At 30.6% G+C, this 13,579-nt stretch overlaps 1 long non-coding RNA gene across 1 annotated transcript in view; it reads right to left on the bottom strand.

Moving 5' to 3' along the window:
• Positions 1–13,579, bottom strand: part of LOC137487444 (uncharacterized) — an 86,246-nt gene that overhangs the window by 39,204 nt on the left and 33,463 nt on the right. The window lies entirely within an intron of this gene.

Raw genomic sequence — 13,579 nt, 5'->3', positions numbered from 1 at the left:
TCTTATACATTATATTATTTACTAAAATGTCAATAAAAGTCACTTTGTTCATCTGTAGAGTTGAATTTTTAACATCAAAAATCAACAGAGCAAACTTTTAATGCAATTCACAACCTTAAATAAACAGGAAACACTTGTGAATCACAACAGAAACACAGAGTAACTAACTGTGTTCATTAATTAACTGACATTTCTTCCGTTTAGATGAGTTAAAACATGCAAGATAACATAAAACGCAGCCTACATTATAAAACAAAACCCCTGCATATATTAAAGTGTGTATAAATACAGATTTTGGTCATAAACTAGTATGTAATGCGAAAGATTTTACATGCCAGAGGTTGCATTTTTTAACTTTCTATTCTAATATGAATATTTATACACTCCACTATTTAATCTTGAGGACGCTGGCTCATTTTTTCGCATGACAAACAACTTTTTTAAACGGTGTCAAAACCAAAAGTCCTGAAGCAAAACCAAAATCATCAAATCGATGCTTCAGAACAAAGAGAACATCTGACAAAGTGCTTCCTATACCCTCGACGCACACAAAAAAACACACACACACACACACACACACACGCACGCACGCACGCACGCACACGCACACACACAGGCACACACACACACACACACACACACTTATGTAAATATTTATCCAAAAAGATATTACCAATATTTTAAAAAGAGCTGAAATCCTATAGGATTTGGCCATCAGTTTATACTAAACCAGTTAATGAAAAATGACAACCTACACTGTCAATTATATCCGTAAATAAGCAGTTTTCTGTACACTGAAAAAAAAATGTTGTCAACAAAATTGTTGCAAACAATCTATTTGTGTTGAATTTAAACAAACAAGTTAAATTTAGTAATGTTCAACTTCATTTATTTGTTTAAATTCAACATAAACAAATTGTTTACAACCACTTAAACAAAAGTAAATTCAAGGAATCATCTTTGAATATTTTTTTTCAGTGTATTTTGTGACTCTTGTTTTTACTTTTTTCCAGTTTATTTCTGTTTTTGAATTGCATTATGGGAGCTTGATCTATCTTCCAACAATTTTTAACCTTAAAAAGTTGAAAAAGGTGACTTTTATTAACATGTTTAATAGTTTAAAGTGATACATTCCCTGGGTTGTGTTGTATTTTACGCTACAAAAACCTTAAACTGCCAGTACATTTTCCTATTATTGTACACACTTCTCCATATATTATTTCCTATACTCTTATATTCTTTCAAACTACTTAAAATGTCAATAAAAGTCACTTTGTAAAATTATAGAGTTGAATTTTCAACATCAAAAGTCGACAAAGCAGATATCAACATCCCATTAACAACGATAAATAAACAGAAAACATTTATGATACTGTCAATAAAAGTGATTTATATAACAGACGTTGTTTACGGTGTAAACAAGTTGCTCGATATTCTCTTATCTGCCTAAAAACATGCAAGATTAAATAAAACCACCTACATTTTAATATAGGACATTATAAATACAGCGTTTGGTCATCATTTCGGATTTCAAAAACTGCTATGAAACATTTTCTTAACTTTGCATTTTAAAATGAATATTTATACACTCCACTGTTTGATCTTGAGGGCGCTTGCTCATTTTTTCACATGACAAACAACTTAAAACGCTGTCAAAACCAAAAGTCCTGAAGCAAAACCAAAATCATCAAATCGATGCTTCAGAACAAAGAGAACATCTGACAAAGTGCTTCCTATACCCTCGACGCACACCGCAAACGGTCACACACACACACAAACACACAACACACACACACGCATACATACATAAACAAAACAAGACACATACAACAAAATCACATTTATTGTACAGACGCCCACAACCATTCCTGAACGCAACAATCATCTCCAATATCTCTAAATCCAATTGCTTTTATTATCCTAAAATAATAAACGACCCAAAAAAAAAAACATTTCAAACTCACCCTTCTTAGTTAGTCAACAAAACATATGTCGATCCTCAATGAGGAGCGGATCTTTTATATGATAGCACACCTTTAACTATTTCCACTGACTAATACTGATATAGTCGGCGTGATATCATCTATAGCAATCAGTCCATTACCAATTTCACAAGAAACTCAAATTGATTTCTTTTGTGTGTCGTCTTTATGAAACACAACACCCTTACATATGAAATTTTCTACATCCACCCACAATGTGTGAACTAGAAATGTCATAAAGGCAAGGATGAAACAGCTGCAATGATGACATTTGTGATATTCCTATTTTTAAATCGCAGATAATATTTAACGAAGAGCGCTGAAGATTAAACAGGTATGATGTACAAAACGTTTACTTTAACTTATTTAAATAAGACAATGAGGATTAATTTAATATTTGTCTAAAATAAACTGATGAGAAAAGTTAATTTGATTAAATAAAAAAGCAAGAATTTCTGTACAGTGAAGTAATAACCTGGAAACTGTGTGTGAAGAGAACATGTAATACTTAAATTGATCAAATTAAAAACCAGATGCATTAAAATCAAAATCAAAAATTCGACAAAATCAAATTTACAGGTGCATAAAAGTGTTTTTATTTAATCGATGCAATTATTTTGCACACTTTTATAAACTAAGTGATGATCACAAATGATGCGGCTGAATAGTGACTAACTATTTAGTGGATAAATAGAACTGTGAGTCATTTATTAATCTTTAAATAAGCGATGGAAAGTCTTATGCTAAAAGTGAAGTATAGTATTTGTGTTAGCTGTTAAGTCTGAGGTTTAAAACAGGGGTTTAAACGCCCAACACGTGTGAAACTAACAAAATGTCAGTGAGGTAAGGAAACCCGAGCACGGGCGGACAGTTTCTCTCTTCAGTCGTTTTCTCTTTAAAAGTCAAATTGATTGTGGCTTTTTTGTGCAAAGCAAATCAACAGCATTTAGATAAGAATCCCTTCCCTCAATTTAGATTTTTGCTTAGCAATACAGCCAGTCATAAAACTTACACAGCCTTTTGTTTTTTTCTCCATTTAGATATTTTCATTTTAAACACAGAAACTACATTAGTAAATCACTCCTTTTTGTTTCTAGTATCTCAACCTAAATCTATTTCAGATGTTTAAGCTTGAAAAAAAATAAAGTGTTGACACACGAGAGTGAATTTGAGACATTTTAGATAAGAGGTGTAGCTCAGGAAATAAACGCCCTCGGAGAACCTGACTAAAAATGCAAATCACCCTTGTAATTCGGCTAAAATATAATGATATATAAATAAAGATAAGAAAAAATAGACTTTTATTAGTAGTGAAAATCCTATTAACATTGAAAAGTCCTTTGTTGGACTTTAAAAATGTGCTTTGTGTGATAACATCTAGCTTTATAAATTTTATAAACAACTGAGTCAAGCAGAATGGATTAGATTATACAATGAAAGACATTATTAGGAGTCAGAGGTTTAAAATGTATCTTTAACAAAACTACACTGTTTAATTTACTGCAATTCTACCAACAGTATAACTTAAGATTTAGAAAATCATAAAAATCAGCAAACAAACTTGCTAATATTTCACAATTCCTGATCAACAACCTCAAGATTTATGCTAGTCGTAATATTCAATCATATTCCAGAATATGGCTAACAAATAGGAACTCAAAACACTGAGAGATACTGAAACCCAAAGTTATGAAATTCAACATCATAGTTCAAAGCAGGCCTAACAACTGAAATAAATTAGGTAAATTCCAGATTTTGTAACCCCTAACATGAAACAATTAGCCATTATTAAAAAACGCGCGAAAATAGCGTTAATCTCAACGGAGAGTGACTCAAAATGGCTTCAGGTGTCTTTAAACAAACCCTTCACAAAATAGCCCTGATAACCAGATCAAACTAAGTCTAAAATCAACATAAACTATCAAAATATTTATTATGGTGGTCGTGTGTGAGTAATTTATGTCGAAAGAAATTAGCAAACACGAGAAAAGGGAATTATAATCACTCTAAATGAGATAACTCGACGGCTACTGATCACAATCTTCATAATGTGTTACTGTGAGTTGTCAAAACATGCTCACATTTTGAGGTGTACTAAAGGTTACAGATGTGTAAATGAAATTTCGATTTAAAAGTGAGTTCCCTTTGTTTCAAAATGACGCCGAGTTATTTGTGTCATGAGTGGAGAGAAAAAAAGATACCTGCTCCGAAACTACTTCATGACAATAGGGAAACAGGGCTGCGGCTTTCGCTGGTGTTTGGCGACACCGACTGGTTAACTTCGGGTATTGCAAGATATAATCTTATACAACTTATAATTGGGGTATTGTAAATATTACACATTCAACCAAAAATAAAAATGATCACTGTTTACCTCCTTTAACCACTGATATCCATAGTATTTATTTGTCCTACAATGGAAGACAATGGTAACTGGCTTCCTATTTTTTTCCTTACAGTTTTACTCAATTGCTTTGGCGCATTTTTCAAAGCAGACTTAACGTTCTCTAAACTGAGAGTGCAAATCTCAAAACTGTTTGCTGGAGCTTTATTGCATGTCTGCAAAATGTGGTTACTCTCCCAAAACATTAATAAATGCTTCAAAACCTAGTTATTGTGTCAGTAATTTGGCCAAGGCCACCAAAACAACAAGTGTGTTTGTCATTGTGTGAGCCACACTGCTCAAAATGATTAGTAGCTTTTCTTCAAGAGTGTCAACTATGGAAGTTAATGCTTTGAAAAAATGATATTCGTTGAGTAGAGTGAATATTACATAGAAAAAAAATAAAAAATAAATAAATGAACATTTGTATTTATACAGTACATTTATTTGTGTACAAATGTATTACATGCAAAGTGTAATCTTGCTTGTCCAATTACTTATTATATTTATTTTTTATGGTACCACAAACACACACACAAAAAAAACTACAAAATATTATTCATGAAAAAATATATACTTAGTGGACTGTATCTTGCTGGCCTTGCCAATAATTACACTTCCTCCAATTTCTCTTCCACAAGCATGTTACTATCTGTCTGTCCGTCCGTCCGTTTATCTATATATAACTTTAAACATATATATATATATATATATATATATATATATATATATATATATATATATATATATATATATATATACACATATATATATAGTTGAAGTCAGAATTATTAGCCCCTCTGAATTATTAGCCCTCCTGTTTACATTTTTCCCCAATTTCTGTTTAACGGAGAGCAGATTTTTTTCAGCACATTTCTAATCATAATAGTTTTAATAACTCATTTCTAATAGCTGGTTTATTTTATCTTTGTCATGATGACAGCACTTAATATTTGACTAGATATTTTTCAAGAAACTTCTATACAGCTTAAAGTGACATTTAAAGGCTTAACTAGGTTAATTAGGTTAACTAGGCAGGTTTGGGTAATTAGGCAAGTTATTGTATGACGATGGTTTGTTCTGTAGACTATCGAAAAAAAAAATTAGCTTAAAGGGGCTAATAATTTTGTCTCCAAAATGGTTTAAAAAAATTAAAACTGCATTTACTCTAGCCGAAATAAAACAAATAAGACTTTCTCCAGAAGAAAAAATATTATCAGACATACTGTGAAAATTTCCTTGCTCTGTTAAACATCATTTGGGAAATATTTAAAAAAAGATCAAAGGGGGGCTAATAATTCTGACTTCAACTGTGTGTACATACAAATACACACGCACGCACGCACACACACACACACACACACACACACATTTTGTAGTGTGTATAGTCAATTAAAGTGCTTGAAACTGTAACAAACTTGTTCAGTTGTAAGCAGGTTTAATTAAAAAGAACTGAATCTAAAAAGAAATAAAAGTACATAAAATCTCCTTCCCACATTTCCTCCATTAAAGGGATAGCTCACCCAAAAATGTCATTTACCTGTAACCACTGACATCTATAGTATTAGTTTTTTATTACAATGGAAGTCAATGGTTACCGGTTTGCAATTTATTTTCCAAATAAATTCCTTGGTGCAGAAAAAAGAAACTCATACAGGATTGAAACCACATAAGAGTCAGTAAATTGTGAGTAAATGTTCATTTTTGGGTTGTGTGATCCCTTTATGACCAACATAGGGCTTCAAACGAATAACAAAAATAAATAAAAACCAAGAGATAAACTGACATTAGACATGTTTTACAGCATAAAAACACTATATATAAATACACAACTATAAATAGCTACTGAAAGTGTTTGATGTCGAGAAATGGAAAACTGCCAGTAATTGTTATTTTTCAATATAAAAGCAATGCGATTTTTTCTTTCTTTCACGATGACATTGATTTCCTGAGTTTAGTCACATATGGTCTGCTGCTTATAAGATTTTTAAGGGGGGGGAACATGTTTACAAGAATCGTCGAGCACATGTGTAGCGGTCACAGCTGAAATAAAATCACATCTCAGAATCTGTCAGATTGATGAAAGTCAGCAAAGAAAGGAAAATGACGCATAAAGTGATGAATAATATTGCTATTTTTAGGAAGTGCTCAGAATCAAACCAACACTTCTGAAAATATACGCTTTAAAGTTTCAGGTCAGTTAAATCGAAAGACACAATTTACATTTAAAGTGTTGCAAAAAGATTTATATTTCAAATAAGCACTGTTCCTATTCATCAAAGAGTCCTGAGCAAAAACACATCGCATGTTTTCCTTTGAACTGTTTTCAACATCGAAAATAATAACAAATGATTCCTGAGCAGCAAACAAACATATTAAAATGATTTCTGAAAGATCATCACACTGAGGACCGCAGTAATGATCCAGCTTTTAATAACTTAAATATCACTATAAATTTGTTTAATAAATTGCAATAAAAGCTTAAAAAGTTTCTCGAATAAATGCAGTCTTGGATCTATTTTTAAATATATTTGTAAAAATCTTACTGACTTCAAACATTTGAATGGTAGTAAACACCTGACTAGATTAGCTCAATGATACTGTCATTATTTACTCACTCCTCGTGCTATTTCAAACCTAAATAAATGTGTTTTTTAGTGGGTAACAAAATGAGATACTTAGCAGAATGTCTAAGCTGCACATTTTTATACATTGAGAATAAATCAGGGCAGTCAAGCACCAAAAATATCAAAATGTGCTTTTAAAAACTGTATTTGTAAAAAAAAAAAAAAAAAAATCCCACTGACTTCATTGCACTGACTCCTCGTGCTGTTTCAAACATAAATAAACGTGTTTTTTGGTGGATAACAAAATGAGATACCTAGCAGTAAGTCCAAGCTGCATTTTTTTAAATAGCAGTAATTCAGGGCAGACAAGCACCAAAACAATCAAAATGTGCTTTTAAAAACTGTATTTGTAAAAAAAATAAATAAAAATCCCACTGATTTCAAACATTTGAATGATAGTAAACACTAAACTAGGTCAGCTAAAAGATACCGTCATTATTTACTCACTAATCGTGCAATTTTAAACCTAAATAAATGTGTTTTTTAGTGGGTAACAAAATGAGATACTTAGCAGAATGTCTAAGCTGCACATTTTTATACATTGAGAAAAAATCAGGGCAGTCAAGCATCAAAAAGATCAAAATGTGCTTTTAAAAACTGTATTTGTAAAAAAAAACAAAAAAAAAATCCCACTGACTTCATTGCACTGACTCCTCGTGCTGTTTCAAACATAAATAAACGTGTTTTTTGGTGGATAAATAATGAGATACCTAGCAGAAAGTCCAAGCAGCATTTTTTTTTTAAATAGCAGTGATTCAGGGCAGACAAGCACCAAAACGATCAAAATGTGCTTTTAAAAACTGTGTATTGGTAAAAAAAAAAAAAAAAATCTTAATGGCAAATTTGAATGAAACATGAAACATGTGAATGATAGTAAATACTAAACTAGATTAGCTCAATGATATTGTCACTATATACTCCTCGTGCTGTTTCAAACCTAAATAAACAAGTTTTTTGTTGGATAATAAAATGAGATATTTAGCAGAATGTCAAAGCTGCACATTTAAAAAAATAAATTAAAAATAACAGTGAATAACTGCAGTCAAGCACCAAATAGATCAAAATGTGCTTTAAAAAACAGTGTATTTGTAAAAAAAAATCTTACTGGCTTTAAACATTTGAATGTAAATACTTGACTAGGTTAACTAAAAGATACTGTCATTATTTACTCACTAATTGTGCAAATTCAAACCTAAATAAATGTGTTTTTTGGTGGATAACAAAATGAGATACTCAGCAGAATGTCAAAGCTGCACATTTTTATAAACATAACAGTGATTCAGGGCAGTCAAGCGCCAAAACGATCAAAATGTGCTTTTAAAAACTGTGTATTTGTAAAAAATAAAATAATAATAAAAAAATCTTACTGACTTCAAACATTTGAATGATACTAAACACTAAACTAGGTCAGCTAAATGATACTGTCATTATTTACTCACTAATCGTGCAATTTCAAACCGAAATAAATGTGTTTTTTGGTGGATAACAAAATGAGATACTTAGCAGAATGTGTAGGAATTGTGTTGTTTCAGCTCAATTTGACTAATTTGAACAAGCAGCAAACATCATTTTTGTGAGTGTTGGTGGAGTAAGTTCATGATTATTTTTAGATGATGAAGTGAAAGTTAAAACAACAACAAGAGGCCAAACGTGTGAGTTTTTTTTGTCCACGGTGGACCGATAAGCAAGAAGTTAAAGACACACAGCATCTGATTCTCTGCACCATTTGAAAAAAAAAGTGCTGAATCTTACTACTAAAAAGAGTAGCCAAACGAAATGACTAAACCGTTTCACAAACGCTTCGCAACTTGTTCAGTGTGACGAAAAATCGAACTGAAACCGAGCTCGGATGATCAAATATGCAATTTTAGAGTCATTTGACACCCAAATCCACTCAAACAACTGATACTCGTCCTTTTCCTGTGACATTAAGGTGACATTTTAGCCAGCTCAACGTCATCTTTACCAGAAACCATAACAAGTCATTCAAACATATTTAAAGTCATCTTACGCATGCCATCACTACAAAATGATTTAAACGTTATAATGGTGTGCATGTGTGAATTATTGGCATTTTAATTTAAAAATTAAGTTAAGATTAATGAAGGAAGAAATTATTGGAAAATTATTCTGACTAAAAGAGCAATAGTTAATACAAACACAAACCGAATGATAATTAATAACTGTATGAAAATACTAATGAGGTCAAATAATAGCACCCAACATAAAAGTTTGTATTTACATGATGTGCGTGTGTGTGTGTACTCACTGTGTATAAATGTTGTGCATATTTAAATAAAAATAGATACAAGATATCTACTTACACGTATATTTATATGTAATTTGTGCTAGATATAAACATTGAATTTACAATAAAATGTTAAGATGATTACATAATCAAAACATTATAAATAAAAACATTCTCAAATCTTTACATACATCTATGTATGTGTATATTTATGGATAAAAAATAAATATGCACATTACTCAGAGCATATATAAATATAAGTATATATATAAAGTATAAATATAAGTATATATATATATATATATACACATACACACACACACACACATATACATACATACACACACATCTATCTATCTATCTATCTATCTATCTATCTATCTATCTATCTATCTATCTATCTATCTATCTATCTATCTATCTATCTATCTCAGAGTTGAAGTCAAAACTATTTGCCCTCTTGTGATTTTGTTCCAAATATTTCCCAAATGCTGGTGATGCGGTGGCACAGTAGGTAGTGCTGTCGCCTCACAGCAAGAAGGTCGCTGGTTCGAGCCTTGGCTGGGTCAGTAGGCATTTCTGTGTGGAGTTTGCATGTTCTCCTCGTGTTCGCGTGGGTTTCCTTCGCGTGTTTTGGTTTCCCCCACAGTCCAAAGACATGTGATTTAGGTGAATTGGGTAAGCTAAATTGTCCATAGTGTATGAGTGTGAATGAGTGTACGTGGATGTTTCCCAGAGATAAGTTGCAGCTGGGAGGGCATTCACAGCGTAAATCATGTGCTGGATAAGTTGGCGGTTCATTCCGCTGTGGCGACCCCAGATTAATAAAGGGACTAAGCCAAAAAGAGAATGAATGAATGTTTCCCAAATAGTGTTTAACAGAGCAAGGAAAATTTCACAGTATGTCTGATAACATTTTTTCTTCTAGAATGACAGCAGTTCTTTATTTTTTGGACACTATTTTAAGATCAATATTATTAGCAATATTATTAGTGCTCGGATAAATTAATTTTGCCATAATACTGTCTACATAAAACCCTAACACTGTAAAGTTTGTTAATAATGCATAATCAATATCAAAAAACAATAAATAAACATTTGCATTTCAGAATTGATCATATATATACACAGTTAAAGTCAGAATTATTAGCCCCCCTGAATTATTAGAGACCCTGTTTATTTTTTCCCCAATTTCTGTTTAATGGAGGGAAGATTGTTTTAGCACATTTCTAAACATAATAATTTTAATAACTCATCTCTAATAACTGATTTATTTTATCTTTGCCATGATGACAGTAAATAATATTTTACTTTATATTTTTTAAGACACTTCTATACAGTGACATTTAAAGGCTTAACTGGGTTAAAAGGTTTACTAGGCAGGTTAGGGTAATTAGGCAAGTTATTCTATAATGATGGTTTGTTCTGTAGACTATTGAAAAAAAAACGTAGCTTAAAGGGGCTAATAATTTTGTCCCAAAATTGTTTTTTTTTTATTAAAAACTGCTTTTATTCTAGCCGAAATAAAACAAATAAGACTTTCTCCAGAAGAAGAAATATTATCAGACATACTGTGAAAATTTCCCTGCTCTGTTAAACATCATTATGGTCAACAAATTATGTGTGTTAAATCTAGCAGTCAAGTCCATGCACCAAAATGACGTGGCCCAGTAAGTGAAAATTTGTCACTGAATGAGATACTTTCACTTACTGGGCCACGTCATTTTGGTGCATGGACTTGACCGCTAAATTTTCACTTTTTTTATTATTAAATATTAAAAAAAAATTTAAATATTACTTTGTTGACTGTGCAAAATAAAAAATAAAAAATAAAATTAAAAGTGCTCAGATAAATGAATCTTGCCTTAATACTGTCCACATTCAACCACCATTAGGTTTTTGAATAATTAAAAAAAAAAAACAATGCATAATCTAAATGCATGCAATATATTTCAACAATAAAATGACCAAATGTGCCAAAGCAGAGCCATGCCTATGTAATAACACATATTTAGGCTATTTAAGAAAGATAAAGCACAGAAACAAATCTGAGATGGATTTTTCTCTGAGCTATCAGAGTATCAAAAACACTAAAGAAAATAAACATTTGCATTTCAGAATTGATCATGCTCCAATTAATGCACTTATTAGTGAATTATGTTGTTTATTTTATCTTAATATCCAAATGCTGGGGTTGCATGAAACGGTATTCTACAACAAATAATATCAAAAGGCAAAAAGCGGTCAATTATGGTCAACAAATGACGTGTGTTAAATCTAGCGCTCAAGCCCATGCAACAAAATGACGTGGCCCAGTAACTGAAAGTATCTCATTCATTGACAATTTCTACAAACATTGAAATATTAACTTGTTGAATAGCTCTTATGGGATTTTTTTTTCTTTTCCAAATATTTCCCAAATGATGTTTAACAGAGCAAGAAACATTTCACAGTATTTTCTAAAATATTTTTTCTTCCGGAGAAAGTCTTATTTGTTTTTTTCGGCTAGAATAAAAGCAGTTTTAAATATTTGAACACCATTTTAAGGTCAAAATTATTAGCAATCAATATTACTATTATTATCATTAATAATGCTCAGATAAATGTACCTTCCCTTAATACTGTCCATATTTTACCACCATAAATACTTTAAAAAACAACCGATGCACAAGCTAAATGCATTAAGAAATATTTCAACAATAACTATTATTACCGTACGTGACAATGCAATGTCATGCCTAAGTAAACTAACAAGCAAATACATTTAGGCTATCTAAATACGCACGCATGGAAGTCAAAACTGGCTAATTAATAAAGATAAATCACAGAAACAAACCTGACATGGATTTTTGTCTGAGCTCTCCGAGTATCATGGGTGTATGAAAATGTTAGCTCTACATCAAGATCACTGTTTAAAACTTAATACTTTTTTTTTTTTTTTTGCTGGGTAAGATTGCTGACTCATCTCTGCCATGAACACCCCACGCACCGCTCAGTGCATCATGCTAACTAGAGCCGGCGGTTTACGCTAGCACTTGTGACGCGCTACACTTACTGTAAATGGTACATTAGTGTGGGGTTGATCATGCCTGCATTAGGGCTTATTTTAGTATGTTCAGCATGACTTATCAAAACAAGACTTGCAAACCTGCTTCAGCATCAATGACAGAGGTGGCACTGCAAAAATGATGTGTTGTTGGAACACATAGCTGGGTAAAAAATGAACAAACACAACAGTTGGGTTCAAAATATTATATTGATTTAATTGAAAAATTAACCCAACTGGGTTAGTAATATAAAGTAAAAAATAAAATAAGCCAATATTAACTTTTTTTTCTTTTTTTATTAGAATATGCAAAAATCATACAAATACAAGAAAACATCAACAAATAACAAAAAATATATATAAAATATAACTTAAATGTAAATGAAAACATTAACCCAACATTTGGATTTCAAGATATCATTTAAATTTAATATAAAAATGTAACCCAACTGCTGAGTTAGTAACATAATTTAAATAACATTTAAAATATATATATATATATATATATATATATATATATATATATATATATATATATATATATATATATATATATATATATATATATATATATATATATATATATATATATATATATATATTAACCCAACTGTTGGGTTAATAATTTTTATTTATAATTTAAAAAAATAATAAATACAACTGAAAGTAAATAAAGAAAAAAATAACTCTCGGATTAAAAATAACATTTTAATTTAACTGAAAATATCAACCCAACAGTTGGGGTCAAACTATCCTTTAAATTTAATTAAACATTTAACCGAACTCTTGAGCTAGTAATGTAACTTAAATTTAATGTGAAAACATTTCATAATATAAATTTATATAAAATGTAAAAAAAATAACCCAACTGTTGGGTTAGTAATAAAACTGAAAGTAAGTAAAGAAAAAAATAACTCTCGGATTAAAAATAACATTTTAATTTAACTGAAAATATCAACCCAACAGTTGGGGTCAAACTATCCTTTGAATTTAATTAAACACTTAACCCAAATGTTGAGCTAGTAATATCATTTAAATTTAAAAGTAAAAACATTTCATCATATAAATTTATTTAAAATGTAAAAAAACTAACCCAACGGTTGGGTTAATAATATAATTTAAATTAAATTAGAAAAAAATACCTAAAAAATTGGGCTCAAAATATCCCTTACATTTAATTAAAAACCCTTATATTTAATAAAGAATTTAAGATGAAAACATTTCAGCACATAAATTTGATTAAGATAAATTGAAAAAACTAACCCAACAGTTCGGTTAATAATATAATTAAAA

This window comes from Danio rerio, chromosome 13 (assembly GCF_049306965.1).
Source record: "Danio rerio strain Tuebingen ecotype United States chromosome 13, GRCz12tu, whole genome shotgun sequence".
Lineage (NCBI taxonomy): Eukaryota > Metazoa > Chordata > Actinopteri > Cypriniformes > Danionidae > Danio > Danio rerio.
The sequence above is the reverse complement of the archived record's forward strand: the minus strand, read 5'-3'. Positions and strand labels throughout refer to the sequence as shown.